Here is a 13,055-nt window from a genome sequence, read left to right as displayed (position 1 = left end):
ACAGATAGGTGAATGCAGAGCCACGGTTAGTTTACCTGGAGCAGAAGCTGCTGGAACCAAAAACTGATAGGAACACTAAAATGGCAATTTTGCTGAATTGCTGGAGTCAATGTGTCGACTACAGGGAGAATGAGCATCTCCTGAGTGCTATAGGCTTGAGGGCAGAGGGGAGACTTTTATGGGTTTTACCGCCATGAATGCCACCAGGTTCTCATGGTGAAGTGTCAAGAGAAAAATCACCTTCTGTCTCTGGTAGGTAGAAGGGGAAAGTAACCATTCTTTTTTTTCTTTTTTTTCCCTACACTACAATAGTTAATTGTATTTATTCATGGCTCATGCTGTAAGCATTAAACCAAGCATGGGCTTTGATTCTGTGAGCCCAGATTCACATATTTAGGAAGATAAAAGCAAACTGTGATCCATGTATATGGATGAAAAACTAAAGGCTCACAGTTAATCACATCATGGTTTTAAATTTCTACAGCCTAAAAGCCAGAAGTCACAGATCTTTTAGGTCTTTCTGGATGTCCCACAAGGTATCTGTACTTTTCTTGAGCTGGGCAACCTCATCATCCTTCAGCTTTTGGTTGATCACACTGGTTAAGCCCCAAGCATTCAGGATACACGGAAGACTCAGGAAGACTTCGTTCTCAATATCATACATGCCCTTCACCATTGTTGACACTGGATGAATCCTGGAGAGACTTTTCAACATGGATTCAATGAGATCAGCCACACTTAATCCAATAGCCCAGTTGGTATATCCTTTTAGTTTGATGACTTCATAGGCACTTTTCAACCACCGTCTTATGCACTTCCTTCCAATTTTCACTGTCGTCGTCTGTTCTCATTTCTGGATTCAGTTCCTGAAGAGAAACACCTGCCACATTCACTCCACTCCACACAGCCACACTTGAGTCGCCATGTTCTCCCAAAATCCATCCATGGCAGCTGCTGGGATGAATGCCAAATTTTTCAGGCTTAAAATAGCAAAATCTAGCAGAATCCAGATTTCACCCACTTCCAATCACACGGTGCTTGGGTAGTCCACTTAGTTTCCAGGTAACATATGTAAGAATATCCACTGGGTTGGAAACCACAATTATGATACAATGAGGACTGTACTTGACTATCTGAGGAATAATGAATTTGAAGACATTAACATTCCTTTGCACCAGATTGAGGCGGCTCTCTCCCTCCTGCTGGCGGACTCCTGCAGTCACCACCACAATCTTAGAATTGGCAGGCACAGAGTAATCTTTATCTGTCACAATTTTAGGTTTCTGAAGAATTAAGCTCCCATGCTGTAGATCCATCATTTCTCCTTTGAGTTTATCTTTTAAAACATCCACAAGGGCAAGTTCATCAGCCAGAGACTTTCCCAGAATGCTGATGACACATGCCATACCAACTTGTCCAACACCAACTACAGTGATCTTATTGTTTGGGATCGCTACCTCTTCTTCTGCAACTGGTGCAATCAGTTTTCCCTTAAGAGTTGCCATTGTTCGGGCACTGAGGGGGACACTTGACGGGATGAGCACTGGGTGTTATTCTGTATGTTGGTAAATTGAACACCAATAAAAATTATTTTATTAAAAAAATTTCAATGTTATATCAGCAAATATGCATATATAGTTAAGAAATTATATACTATAGTGATTCCACCTACATACAAAAGTACACTAAAGAAAAAAAAAAAAAAGAGTTGCCATTGTGCCCCAAGACAACTGGCTGTAAGAGTCACGTGAAGAAGACAATGTTCTAAAAAAAAAAAAAAAAAAAAAGACAATGTTCTAAAGTAACCATTCTGAACCCAGTAACCATTATGCTCAGAGTGTTCTCCATGACAAAGAACTACTCTCCAGTGAACAAGACTTTCCAGAGCGTTATCTTACCTGGGGGAAGGGCACTTCCCTGTCTCTCCCTCCAGTTAATGATGACTGTGCCAGGAAGGGTAGATTAAAGAGCAGGAAGATGAGTTAGGAAACCATTGCCAATTTAACAAAGAGTACAACTTTGATATCTCAGACCAAGCTATTTTTATCTCCGGTGCTATTAACTGAACTGTGTTTCCCGCCTGCTACCCTCCCTCTATCATACGTGGAAGCCCGAATTCCCAGTGTGACAATAGTTGGAGATGAAGTCTTTAGGAGGTAATAAAGGTTAAATGAGCTCATGAGTGCAGGGGCCTAATCTGATATGACTAATGGCATTATAAAAGGAAGAAGAAATAGAAGAGAGAGATCTCCCCCTCATAGCTTGCCTGCATGCACACACCAGAGAAAGGCCATCTTAGGATATAGCAAGAAGGTGGCTATCTATGATCCAGGAAGAGTCCTCACCAGAGACCAGCCGCGGGGGCTCTGATATTGGATGTCCAACATCCAAAACATGGGAAAAAAAATCTGTTCTTAAAGCCACCCGGCCTGTGGTATTTTGTTATGGCCTGGACAGGCTAATATACCTGGCAATTATACTTTATGGTTGTCCACGGCCCTAGATTATTTGTAGAGAGGGAAGAGGATGCCAGTCGAAAATGGAAGAGCCTAAAAAAATGCAAGAAAGAATAGGCAACTGATGAAGCAAAGTTCTCCATCAAGGAAATTAAAAATTTTTTTAAATGTTTATTTATTTATGATAGTCACAGAGAGAGAAAGATAGAGAGGCAGAGACACAGGCAGAGGGAGAAGCAGGCTCCATGCACTGGGAGCCCGACGTGGGATTCGATCCCGGGTCTCCAGGATCGCGCCCTGGGCCAAAGGCAGGCGCCAAACCCCTGCGCCACCCAGGGATCCCCATCAAGGAAATTAGATGAAAGCCAGGTACTTGCACCTAAACATTGACACAAGAACAAAATTCTGCATTAATTTCAGAAGATCCACGCATCACCTGGAGCGCCTTATGGACTCCTGTCTGTCCTGGGGAAACCTGTTGGATTGGGACCAAGAACTTTGGCGGGAGATGGGGGTGGCAGCTGGGGGGGGGGGGGGCGCGTGTTGGTTAACAGGACACAAGAAGGCAGTTGGAGGAGGAGGAAGGCCAGCCTTTGGATCTGACATGTTAAGACTCAGTGTCTCCACGGAGTATGAGTGGGCAGAAGCAGAGGTTTTGGGGCATAGAAAAGATTGAAAAGCTTAAGATCCACTCAAATTAGGGGGGAAAATGAGGAAATAAGTAGTAATGTGAAAAAGAAATTCAGGTTTTTAGGGACAGCCAGCTGGAATGGGATTACATATAATAATACTATTATTATATGGCTGCTGTAGAACCCCTCAGCCTGATGTGTGATTTCACCAGCTCCGTGAAGCAGGTGTGAGCAACAGCAGCACTTGTGGCAGGAAAAAAAAAAAAAAAGAATGTGGGATTTATTACAAATTGAGGATTGACAAAGAGAGTGCAGGGATAGAGTTGCTATAAAGTAGGGCAGATTTTAAATGAGGATCTAACTGTAAAATGTTGGATAAGGAAGGAGAAGGGGGGAAGGAGAGAGAAAGAGAGGCAGGAAGGGAGAGAGAGAGGGAGGGAGGGAGAGAGAGGGAGGGAGAGAGGAAGGAAGGAAGGAAGGAAGGAAGGAAGGAAGGAAGGAAGGAAGGAAGGAAGGAAGGAAGGAAGGAAGGAAAGGGAAGGGAGGGGAGGGGAGGAGGGAGGGAGGGGGGAGGGAGGGAGGGAGGAAGGAATTAGTGTTAGGGATGCTTGGCCTGCCCTAGGGCATTGAATTCCTTATTCTGAATGTATGGAATTTGATAGCCGTCAGTAGGGATTTAGAGAAAGGTCTCTTTTGTTTGTTCAAGGGTTGTAACTAAGCCCTGTAGGCAGGAAGTTGCCAGGGTGCTCTGGTGGCTCCCAGTGTCCTCAGCCCTTGTCTCTGGGGGAGGGGGCTCTGCGGTGTCCTGGCTCTAACAGGGGGCTGGAAACATAGGTTTCTTCTAAACTTTGGGGCTGGTGTGAAGCCACCTCCACCCACACAGAGCTTCTCTTCTCAGGTTTGCTGGGGTGGGGGTGGGGGGCGGGGGATTAGAGAAGTATGTTCTACTACCCACACTCCTTGGTGGATCTCAGAAGAGGTGATGTTTCCAAGTTTCCCACACAGGATGCTGTAGACATAAAGTACCAATGACCCTACCCTAACAGGTACCTGAAAGCCACTCAGGATTATTTATTACTGGTAAACCGAAAGGTCATCAAACAGATGTTGTATTCCATAACAAATATGTTTTTTTTCTCTGCCTGAAAAATTATGCAAGTAACACATATTCTTATAGAACTGTAAATGTGGATAAACAAAAGATGAAAAACACCCCAAATCCTACCACCCAGAGATAACCATGTCAAGCCTCTTGTTGTATATCAGACCTGACACTTTCATTTGCAGGTGCAGACATGTATGTTTTATGAAAATGGTGTCATATTGTATACAGTGTTTTGCATTCCTTCTCTAATTTATCAGTCTCTTGTGAACATTTCCAGTCAGTGTCCATCTATACAACATTCCTTTTTCTTTTCTTTTTTAAGATTTATTTATTCATGATAGACAGAGAGAGAGAGAGAGAGAGAGGCAGAGACACAGGAGGAGGGAGAAGCAGGCTCCATGCCGGGAGTACGATGTGGGACTTGATCCCGCGGCCCCAGGATTGAGCCCTGGGCCAAAGGCAGGTGCCAAACCTGCCCAGCCACCAAGGGATCCCCTACACAACATTCCTAATGGCTGCATGATATCCTGCCACTCTTCAATTATTGAATGTACTGCAATTGTTTCAGGTAGCCTTTGACACAATAATGCTACCTAGTGAGTGACCATAAAATGGCAGTGGCTTATAAGAATAAACATTTGTTTACTTTACAAGATTGCAGGAGTTCAGCTACTCTGGGCTCGGCTGGGCTGTTCTCTGCTGGGCTCACTTATACCTTTGCAGTCAGCTACCTGTTAGCTGAGCAATCCTCATTTTGACTTGTTCACATGTCTGCGACTGGGTGGCTACTGGCTTCTTTAGGATGCTCACAGTTGGGACAACCAGGGCAGTTCTGGTCTGTCCGGGTGAGTTATCCTTCAGGAGGCTAGCCCCAGCGTGTTCCTGTGGCTATTCCGAGACAGCAATGTGCAAGCCCTTTCGCAAGCCTCTGCTGGTGTCCTATTTGCTCACATCCTGTTGGCCAAAATGCAAGCCATGTGGCCAACCACACAGAGTAGAACAGCTTGGCACAATGATGGGCAAACGGTGTGGATCCAGGGAGGGGTAGAGGACTGGGGACTTTTTCTACAGTAAATTCTTGTACGAATATCTTGGCGAGTTATCTGATTGTTCTGTGGAACAAATCCCTACAAGTAGAATTGCTGGATATATCATTTTCTGAAGACTCTGAAGATAAACTCCCAAATTGTGCTCCAGAAAGGTAGACCACATTACATTCCCACTAATGGCAAGTAACAGAGCAGATTTCTCGATGACTATCAGGTATAGAAAAATATGCAAACTATGGACACTCCACGGATCTGTACTTAAGTTGTATGATGTGCCCCCAAAGGCTCATAGACATAAACCAGGAAAACTAAGGTCACCTTGGAAGTCTCAAGAGAGGCACCCCAGTGTGAGTGTGGTTCTCTGGAAATGCATGTCCTATTCTTTCCTGAAGAAGTATTGGAAAAACTTGAAATGAACAAACAAAAAGAAACGCCCACAAATAACAACAACAACAGAAGTATTGGAAAGATTCTAGATAATGTGGAGGGACAGAGAGGGTAAACATAGATCCTGGTTTTCATGGAACTGTCTTGGTTTACCCAATTGTCTTGGCTTAATTATTATTTTTTTTTCTTGGCTTAATTATTAAGTGAACCCCTTTCACTCTCAAAAGATTTCCATTTTGGATTACAGATCTTATAATGCCCAGGTAAATGTCACCTTAACTAAAATCACTCCCTTTGATTTCAAACTCTTTCATTCATGCAACTCATGATTCTTTGAGTTTTGTGTTTTGGGGTTTTGTTCTGTGTCAGACACTGTACTGATGATACAGTCTGAAATACTTCCGGAGAGAAGTATTGATGGGATAATCACAGAAATCCATGTGGAACTACAGCAGTGGTGAATGCTACAAGGGAGAAATCCATGGTTCTAAGAGGGTCTATCTAGTAGAGAGATCTGATCTTTTTGCAGGTGTCAAGGGTGAGTCCAAGGGGAAGTAATGCTTTAGCTGAGCTTGGAAGGATACTTTGGATTTACCCAGAGGGAAGCATTCCTGGGGCAGGTAAGAGCATGTATGAAGATTCTGACCAAAAGAAGCAGGTACAGACAAGGATGTGAAAGAAGATTCATGTAGCCGTGGTGGAGAAAACCAGGGGAACTTGGAGTGAGATCAAATTGGAGAGCTTACCCAGCATCCCCACATCTCTCTTCCTTCCCAGCACAATCTCCATTTTGTTCAGGAATTCAGATGTCCTGGAACACAGTGTTTTGTCTCAGGGGACACTGCCTTCACTCCCAGTTCAAGGGAGTGGTCCCTTTCCCAGTAATTTAATTCAGCTTGTGCCCTGATTCTTGCAAATGAGAAGAGAAGGCAAGTTTCCTGTGGACTTCCAACTTTCCTTGTTCCTAAGTGTGAGTCAAAAGAAAAGATAGTCTTTAATTGTTCCTGTGAGTTTTGTCAAATCTGGATGTGAGGGGTGGGGGTCGGGGGGGGCAGCTGCAGCCATCTTCTCCTCCTAAAGATGAAGCTGGCAGCAAGGGTGGTGGAGTAGCCATGTGAAAAGAACCTTCTCCCTTGATAAAGGTGGAGTTGTTGAATCAACCTGCTCCAAGGCTACGCTACCTCAGGACTTCCTGTGATACGGGACATATACCTTCTGAAATTCCTTATTGTTCAATCAAGATTAAACCGAGTTCTCGTACTCATGGTCAAAATGTCATGATAAGAAAGAAGAGGGTAGGGGCACCTGGGTGGCTCAGTGGTTGAGCATCTGCCTTTGGCTCCGGGCATGATCCCAGGGTCCTGGGATCAAGTCTCGCATCAGGCTCCCCTCAGGGAGCCTGCTTCTCCCACTGCCTATGTCTCTGCCTCTCTGTGTCTCTCGCTAATAAATAAATAAAATCTTCAAAAAAAATTTAAAAAAGAAAGAAGACAATGTCTCTTATTTATGTTGGAGGCTATGTTAAGGACTGAGTTTTTTTTCTGCCTTATCCTAAGATCTATTGAAAGTCATTAGAGATTTTAAGCAGAGAGCATGACCCATATTTTCATTTTGCAAAGGGTCTCTTTTGCTACTGCATGGAGAAATTCTAAAGGGACAAGAGTGGATGCAAGGAGACCAGATAGCAGGCCTTTCCCTTGGATGGAGAATCTTCTTGGGCCCCACAATTAGGGTGGTAAGTTGCAGAATGAACATCATTTAACCAACATCACTACAATTCAGTTTTGATGTTGCTGTTTTTAACAGTATCTCAAAGAGCCAATGAAAGATGCCAATGCAGAATGACCTCCATTCAAGGGCCAGTATTTTTGATGAACTCTGTACTGTCTTGCATTGCCCTGGGTCTCACCCTCTTCAAGGGTTAGCCCTAAAGTTGACATGTTTGAGATGGTAATCTGGATAGAAGGTGGTGATAATGGAGATAGAGGTGGGGAAGAGTAGCTGAAATATGTTAGATATGTTAGATATGTTAAAAATAACATATTTGGTGAAAGAATGAATAGAGCCAATAAAGGAAAGAGAGGGAGATATTGAGGATGACCCTCAGGTTTCTGTGCAAAAAGAGGAAATGATGGTACCATTGGATGATATAGAAAATTATGGAAGAAGCCCCAGTTGGAGGAAGAGGTCCATTGAGAGTTCAGTTTGGACATGCTAAGTTGAATGTACTTTTGGATATTCAAGGGGAGGTTGCAAGAAAGTGAGGGTATGGTACTCAGAGGATAGATGGGAATGGAGTTACTAATATTTTCATCATGAATGTTTTAGGAATTAATCAAAACTATGGACAATGAAATGGCTTTGGGAGAGGAGACCTAAAAAAGAAGAAGCTTAGGGTCAGGCCTGCAGGACAAGGGAAGAGGAAGATGAGGCATGCAAAGACCATGGATAGACTTTTATCAGAGGCAGAAAGAGAATAAAAATGTGGTGTGTTATGGAACAAGGAAATAAAGTATTTCAAAAAATAAATAGTCCACAGAGGCTCTGATAATTGTTTAAAAAGTCAAAGAAATAAAACAGCTAGTCTCTGAAGATGACCCCCCAATGAATGGTGCCTCCTGAAATTAATACCTCTGTGGAGCATCCTTCACATTGGATGAAGGTTGCCCCTGTTCAACCACTAAACTGCACAGAGGAACACTATGGGACTTTTGAGTTTAGGTCATGTAAATCCTTTTAATGTCCTCCTTGGTCTCTTGAAATGCTTGCTCAAAGGGAGGCCAGCCATCATGTAGGAAGTCCTTTTATCTTTAGACATTCACGTTGTGATGAAGTCCAAACTAACTGTAAGAATGCCTCATGGAAGGAGACAGGGAGAGAGAGAGACCAAGAAAAGAGAGAGAGACCTGGCCAGATGCAGGTTAATCTAGCTATTCCAGCCTGGGTATCAGATGTGAGGAAAGAAGCCATCTTGAATGTCAAGATGATTCCAGCCCTTTGAGAAACCCCAGGTGAGAACAGTGCAACTGATCCCAGTCAATCCACAGGACCATGAGAGATAAAAATAAATTCTTGTTTTAAGCTCCTAAATTTTCTACTGGAACAAAATAGGAATTGAAAAAAAAATGTCTGTTTGATTTGGTGATATAGAAGTCATTACTGTTTCTAGGAACAATATGGGCAGAAGCCAGATCTGAGTGGGTTAAAGAGCGAGTAGGAGCTAAAAAAAATAATAAAAATAAATAAATAAAAAGAAAGAAAGACAAAGAAGAAAGAAAAGAAAGAAAGAAAGAAAGAAAGAAAATGAAAGAAAGAAAATGAAAGAAAGAAAGAAAGAAAGAAAGAAAGAAAGAAAGAAAGAGAGAGAGAGAAGACAACCTTTTTTGGAAATGTTTGGCTGTGGATGGGGAGATAGAAAGGTTAATAGTTGGAAGAGGATGTGATATGAGGGAGAGTTTTCTAAAAGTGATCTCTACTATGTCATGTTTAAAAAATATGACCTATGAAGTATTCTTACTAAGACTGAACCTAAATCTAATGAAATCTCTTGGTGTAATTACCAGTTTACCAGAAGTGTGAAGAATAGAGACACAAGGTATCAACATTGTAAGGATATGATCACCCAAATCAAGAATTTGGGATAATCTGCATAACAAATGGCCCAAGAAATCAATCTTTCAAAAAAAATAAATAAAGGCAAGGAGACTATTACAGGATAAAAACAACTGGAAACATAACAAAGATACAATGTGGGACTCTTGACTGAATCCTGATTTTGAACAATCCAACTTATAAAGACATCTTGAGACAGTTGGGAAAATGGACTATGGATTGAGTATTAGAGGATATTAAGGAATCACTGTCCATTATTTTGTTATAATAATGGATGGATGTTATATTTTTTGAAATCTGTTCTTTTCATCTGGAGTTGCACCTTGTGGTCACTTGATACATGGGATTGGCTTTTGAATACATCCATGAACTGATGACAATTACTGAGGTTTGGTGATGGGTATGTGGTGGCTCCTTATACTAATTTCTCTGCTTTTGAATATATTTGAAAACTTCTATAATCACAAGTATTAAAAACTATGTTAAATAATTCTTCATTCTATTAAGGATTTATGGACAATATTCAAGTGTGGTGTCTGAGTATAGAATATGTCCTTATCAACGCAATTACTCTCCAAGTGGAATATTGGAGGACTCCCATAGTAATTTTTACTCTAGTGATGCTCTACAATGAGAAAAGAAAGCCAAAGGGAAAGGTTCAGTTAAAAGAATGTGCCTAAAAACACAGGAGAGAAGAGGCATAATAAAGTGTAAGGTTCTGAGAAGGAGGGCAAGGTGGGGTCCAGAGTCAAGGTGAAGGATGGGACCAGTAGAGACAGGGGTGTGTGTGTGTGTGTGTGTGTGTGTGTGTGTGTGTGTCTAGAGGAGGAGAGAATTCTCATTTGGTAGCCTCTAAATCCTTAGAGAATTAGGGACTGAGGTCCGATGCTACAAGGTTGTGGGATTAGTAATTAGGAAATTATAACTCGAAGAGAGTAGAAGAGACTTGACAACATTATTGAGGTGGGTGAGGAGTGAGTTTCCGGGGGAAACAGAGTAGAATTGCAGAGCAGGGAACAATTGCAAGGATACTTAGAATAAAATGATGGCCCAAATACCCTAAATTGGATAAGAACAACAATGGAAGGAAAATGCGATATACTAGAAGAAAAGAGAAGCCTTGCTAGTCTGACTACACACAAATGAGTTGAAGAACGAACCTACCTTCAGAGATCTGGGCTCAAGAAGCACGGGCTAGGGACTGTGCATTAATGCAAGTGTAGATAGTTCTTGGACCCTAGTTTGAGCAACGCTGCCCTAGTGGCTGGAAAGGAAGTGAAGACAACTTGGAGCAGAGGATGTGCCATGTTGCAATGGGGAAGCATGGTGGACTGACAAGAGACCTTGGGTCTGCTGGTTGTTTCAGGTAGCTCTGTAGCTTTCTTGACCTGAGGGATTGCAATTTGTCCAGTGGGATACTCTTCCCAGAGTCCTGGGAGGGGCTCAGACACAAAGATGGGCGGCCTGCAAAGTAACCCTGTTCATTCTTGGACTAGAGAACTACTGGAGGGCCCTGTTGTTTGTTGTTTGTTTTTGCAACTTTTGATTCTAGAAATACAAATGGGCTTTCAGAATCAACCAGCCAACACTGTCGAAGTTGGCACATTTGGGCTAATTGTCTTCCTTTTCATTTAGACTTATTTCCCACTGAGTGTGAGGTAGCACTTTCAAGTAAATCTTTGGTAATTCCCAGGCATAAAGCAATTGCCTTCATTTCCCAGCGGGACATACTAAAGTGGGTTCATTTGTGGAAAGAACGGGAATAGCAGTTTCTACAGCTTAAGGCCAGTAAGAAAACTGCTTCCCACTCCCCCGCCCCCCCAACAGTCATAATCCACTCATGCTTTAAAAAAGGATTTCAAAAATCAAAAGGACTCTGAAAGTCTGGAATGCTAGGAGGATGTATTAAGGCACATTTGCTTAGCCAATTTATCTATAATCTAGATAAACTTACCTCTTGTTTCTCTCCTTTCGCAACTTCCTTAACCGCAGACCCCATGAGCCGCCTGGATGTCAAAGAATTAAGCCTGTCTTGAATGAACAGAAGTAACAGGAGTACAGAGAGAATTGCTTTCTCTTTTCCTGGTCTCCTCTGTGATCCTCTGATTTGAATTTGGAGAATAAAGGGGAGGCGAGGTGGGTGCTCCAGGGAGGGGAGCACAGCCTGAATTAAGCCTGACAGCCAGTAGGTCATGGGGCCACTGTCTGGACAGCCTGACTGAGGCCAAACAGAAACCAGGCTGCTTGGTGTGGGGGAGCTGGATGAGAGAGGCTGAGCGGAGGGGCTCTGAGTGGTGCCTGGGGAAATCCTGAGCCATTTAAATGAGCCATTTAAATCTGACAGACAAATTGGTGTTTTAAGAAGATTTACCAGGCAGTGATGTGCAGGATGAGGTACGGTAGGTGGGGGCAGTGGAGGGGGGTGGGGTGGGGACCAGGGGTGGGAGGAGAATGAAGCTAGGAGAATAAGATTCTGCTTGGAGTTAGCAAACACTTATGGAGCACCTACTGTGTACCTTACCTTGTGCCAGCACCACGGTCAAGCATGCGCTCTCTCGGTGGACAGAACCAGCATCTGCCCTTTTGTCCAAGCCAGAACCCTAGCATCATCCCTTCCTCTCCTCTCCCCAGCAATCTATCAAGCTGTCCTGTCAATTCCACGTTTCCTTCATCCCCCTTCATCCCTTATCCTACTTCCGCAGCTGAGCGCCTCCCCTGGCCTGCGGGTCTCCCTGTCTCCAGCCTCCCCTCTAACTCATCCACCTGGCAGCTGTGGTGGGGTGGGGGTGGCCTTCCTAAAAGGCCACCTCCCCCAACAGAAACCCTTCAGTGGGCTCCCCATTGAGGAGGTTAAGTCGGGGTCTGTAGCAGAACCACGAGGCCTTTGATGGCTGGGTCCTGCTTAGCGCTCCTTCCTTCCCAGGGCCTCTGCTCCCCACCTTGAATCTTAGGATGTGACACGCAAAGATGCTCCCAGTACCTCTCGTCTCCTGTGGGGTGATAATATCCTCCATTCTATTTTTTAAGAGTTCATTTATTTATTGATTCATAGAGACACAGAGAGAGAGGCAGAGACACAGGCAGAGGGAGAAGCAGGCTCCCTGGGGGGAACCCAATGCGGGACTCGATCCCAGGACCCCAGGATCATGACGTGAGCTGAAGGCAGATGCTCAACCGCTGAGCCACCCAGGCGCCCTAATATCTTCCATTCCATCCCTCCTCTCTGGCTTATTCTTCAAGAATTCTTTAGAGATCCTTTCCTTCCAGAAGCTCTTTCTGGCCCACAGGCGCCTCCTGAGTTCTTTCGAAGAACTGTCTCTGGCCATCCTCGGGCTTGTCACAGCGTGCTGTCCCTGCTGTCATCGGCCTTCCCTTCTCTGCGTGTGAGCTTCCAGAAGGGAGGGGCTGCATCCTCCTCCTCACCCAGCACCATCCTGACCCGTAAAAGGTGTTTAGTAAATGCTCATCAGATGGAAATAGATGAACTTGTAAGAACCTGGGTGGCGAGAGGCAGAGGGGGTTGGTCCCATTTTACAGATTAAGAAACTGAGGCTCAGAGAGTGATTTAATAATTTGTCCAGGGCTTCTCAGCTCAGCCTAGAATTTATCCACTTCTGGGTTGCCAAGTTCTTATCCAGGGCTTTTTCCTCTTCCTCGCAGTCATGGGATGGAGATCGTCAAAGAAAGGCATCCTCTATAGTGCCTTCAATTCTGGCCGGTCATTCGGAAAGCTTTGGTGGGGGGGGTGTCGCTGGGGGAATGAGTATGACAACAGATGAAGAGGCTTTGATATATTAGCAAGGGATTTCATAAG

General features: G+C 43.8%; 1 long non-coding RNA gene and 1 pseudogene across 1 annotated transcript; one reads left to right on the top strand and one right to left on the bottom strand.

Moving 5' to 3' along the window:
• Positions 1-288: 288 nt before the first annotated feature.
• Positions 289-1,546, bottom strand: LOC140612840 (L-lactate dehydrogenase B chain-like; annotated as a pseudogene).
• Positions 1,547-1,573: 27 nt separating this feature from the next.
• LOC140612841 (uncharacterized) lies at positions 1,574-6,649 on the top strand. The gene is made up of 3 exons (XR_012013954.1): positions 1,574-2,156; positions 2,645-2,825; positions 4,516-6,649. It is a non-coding gene; the product is annotated as an uncharacterized lncRNA (long non-coding RNA).
• Positions 6,650-13,055: the final 6,406 nt, after the last annotated feature.

This window comes from Canis lupus, chromosome 21, assembly GCF_048164855.1.
Source record: "Canis lupus baileyi chromosome 21, mCanLup2.hap1, whole genome shotgun sequence".
NCBI lineage: Eukaryota > Metazoa > Chordata > Mammalia > Carnivora > Canidae > Canis > Canis lupus.
This window is presented reverse-complemented; position numbering and strand designations above follow the sequence as displayed.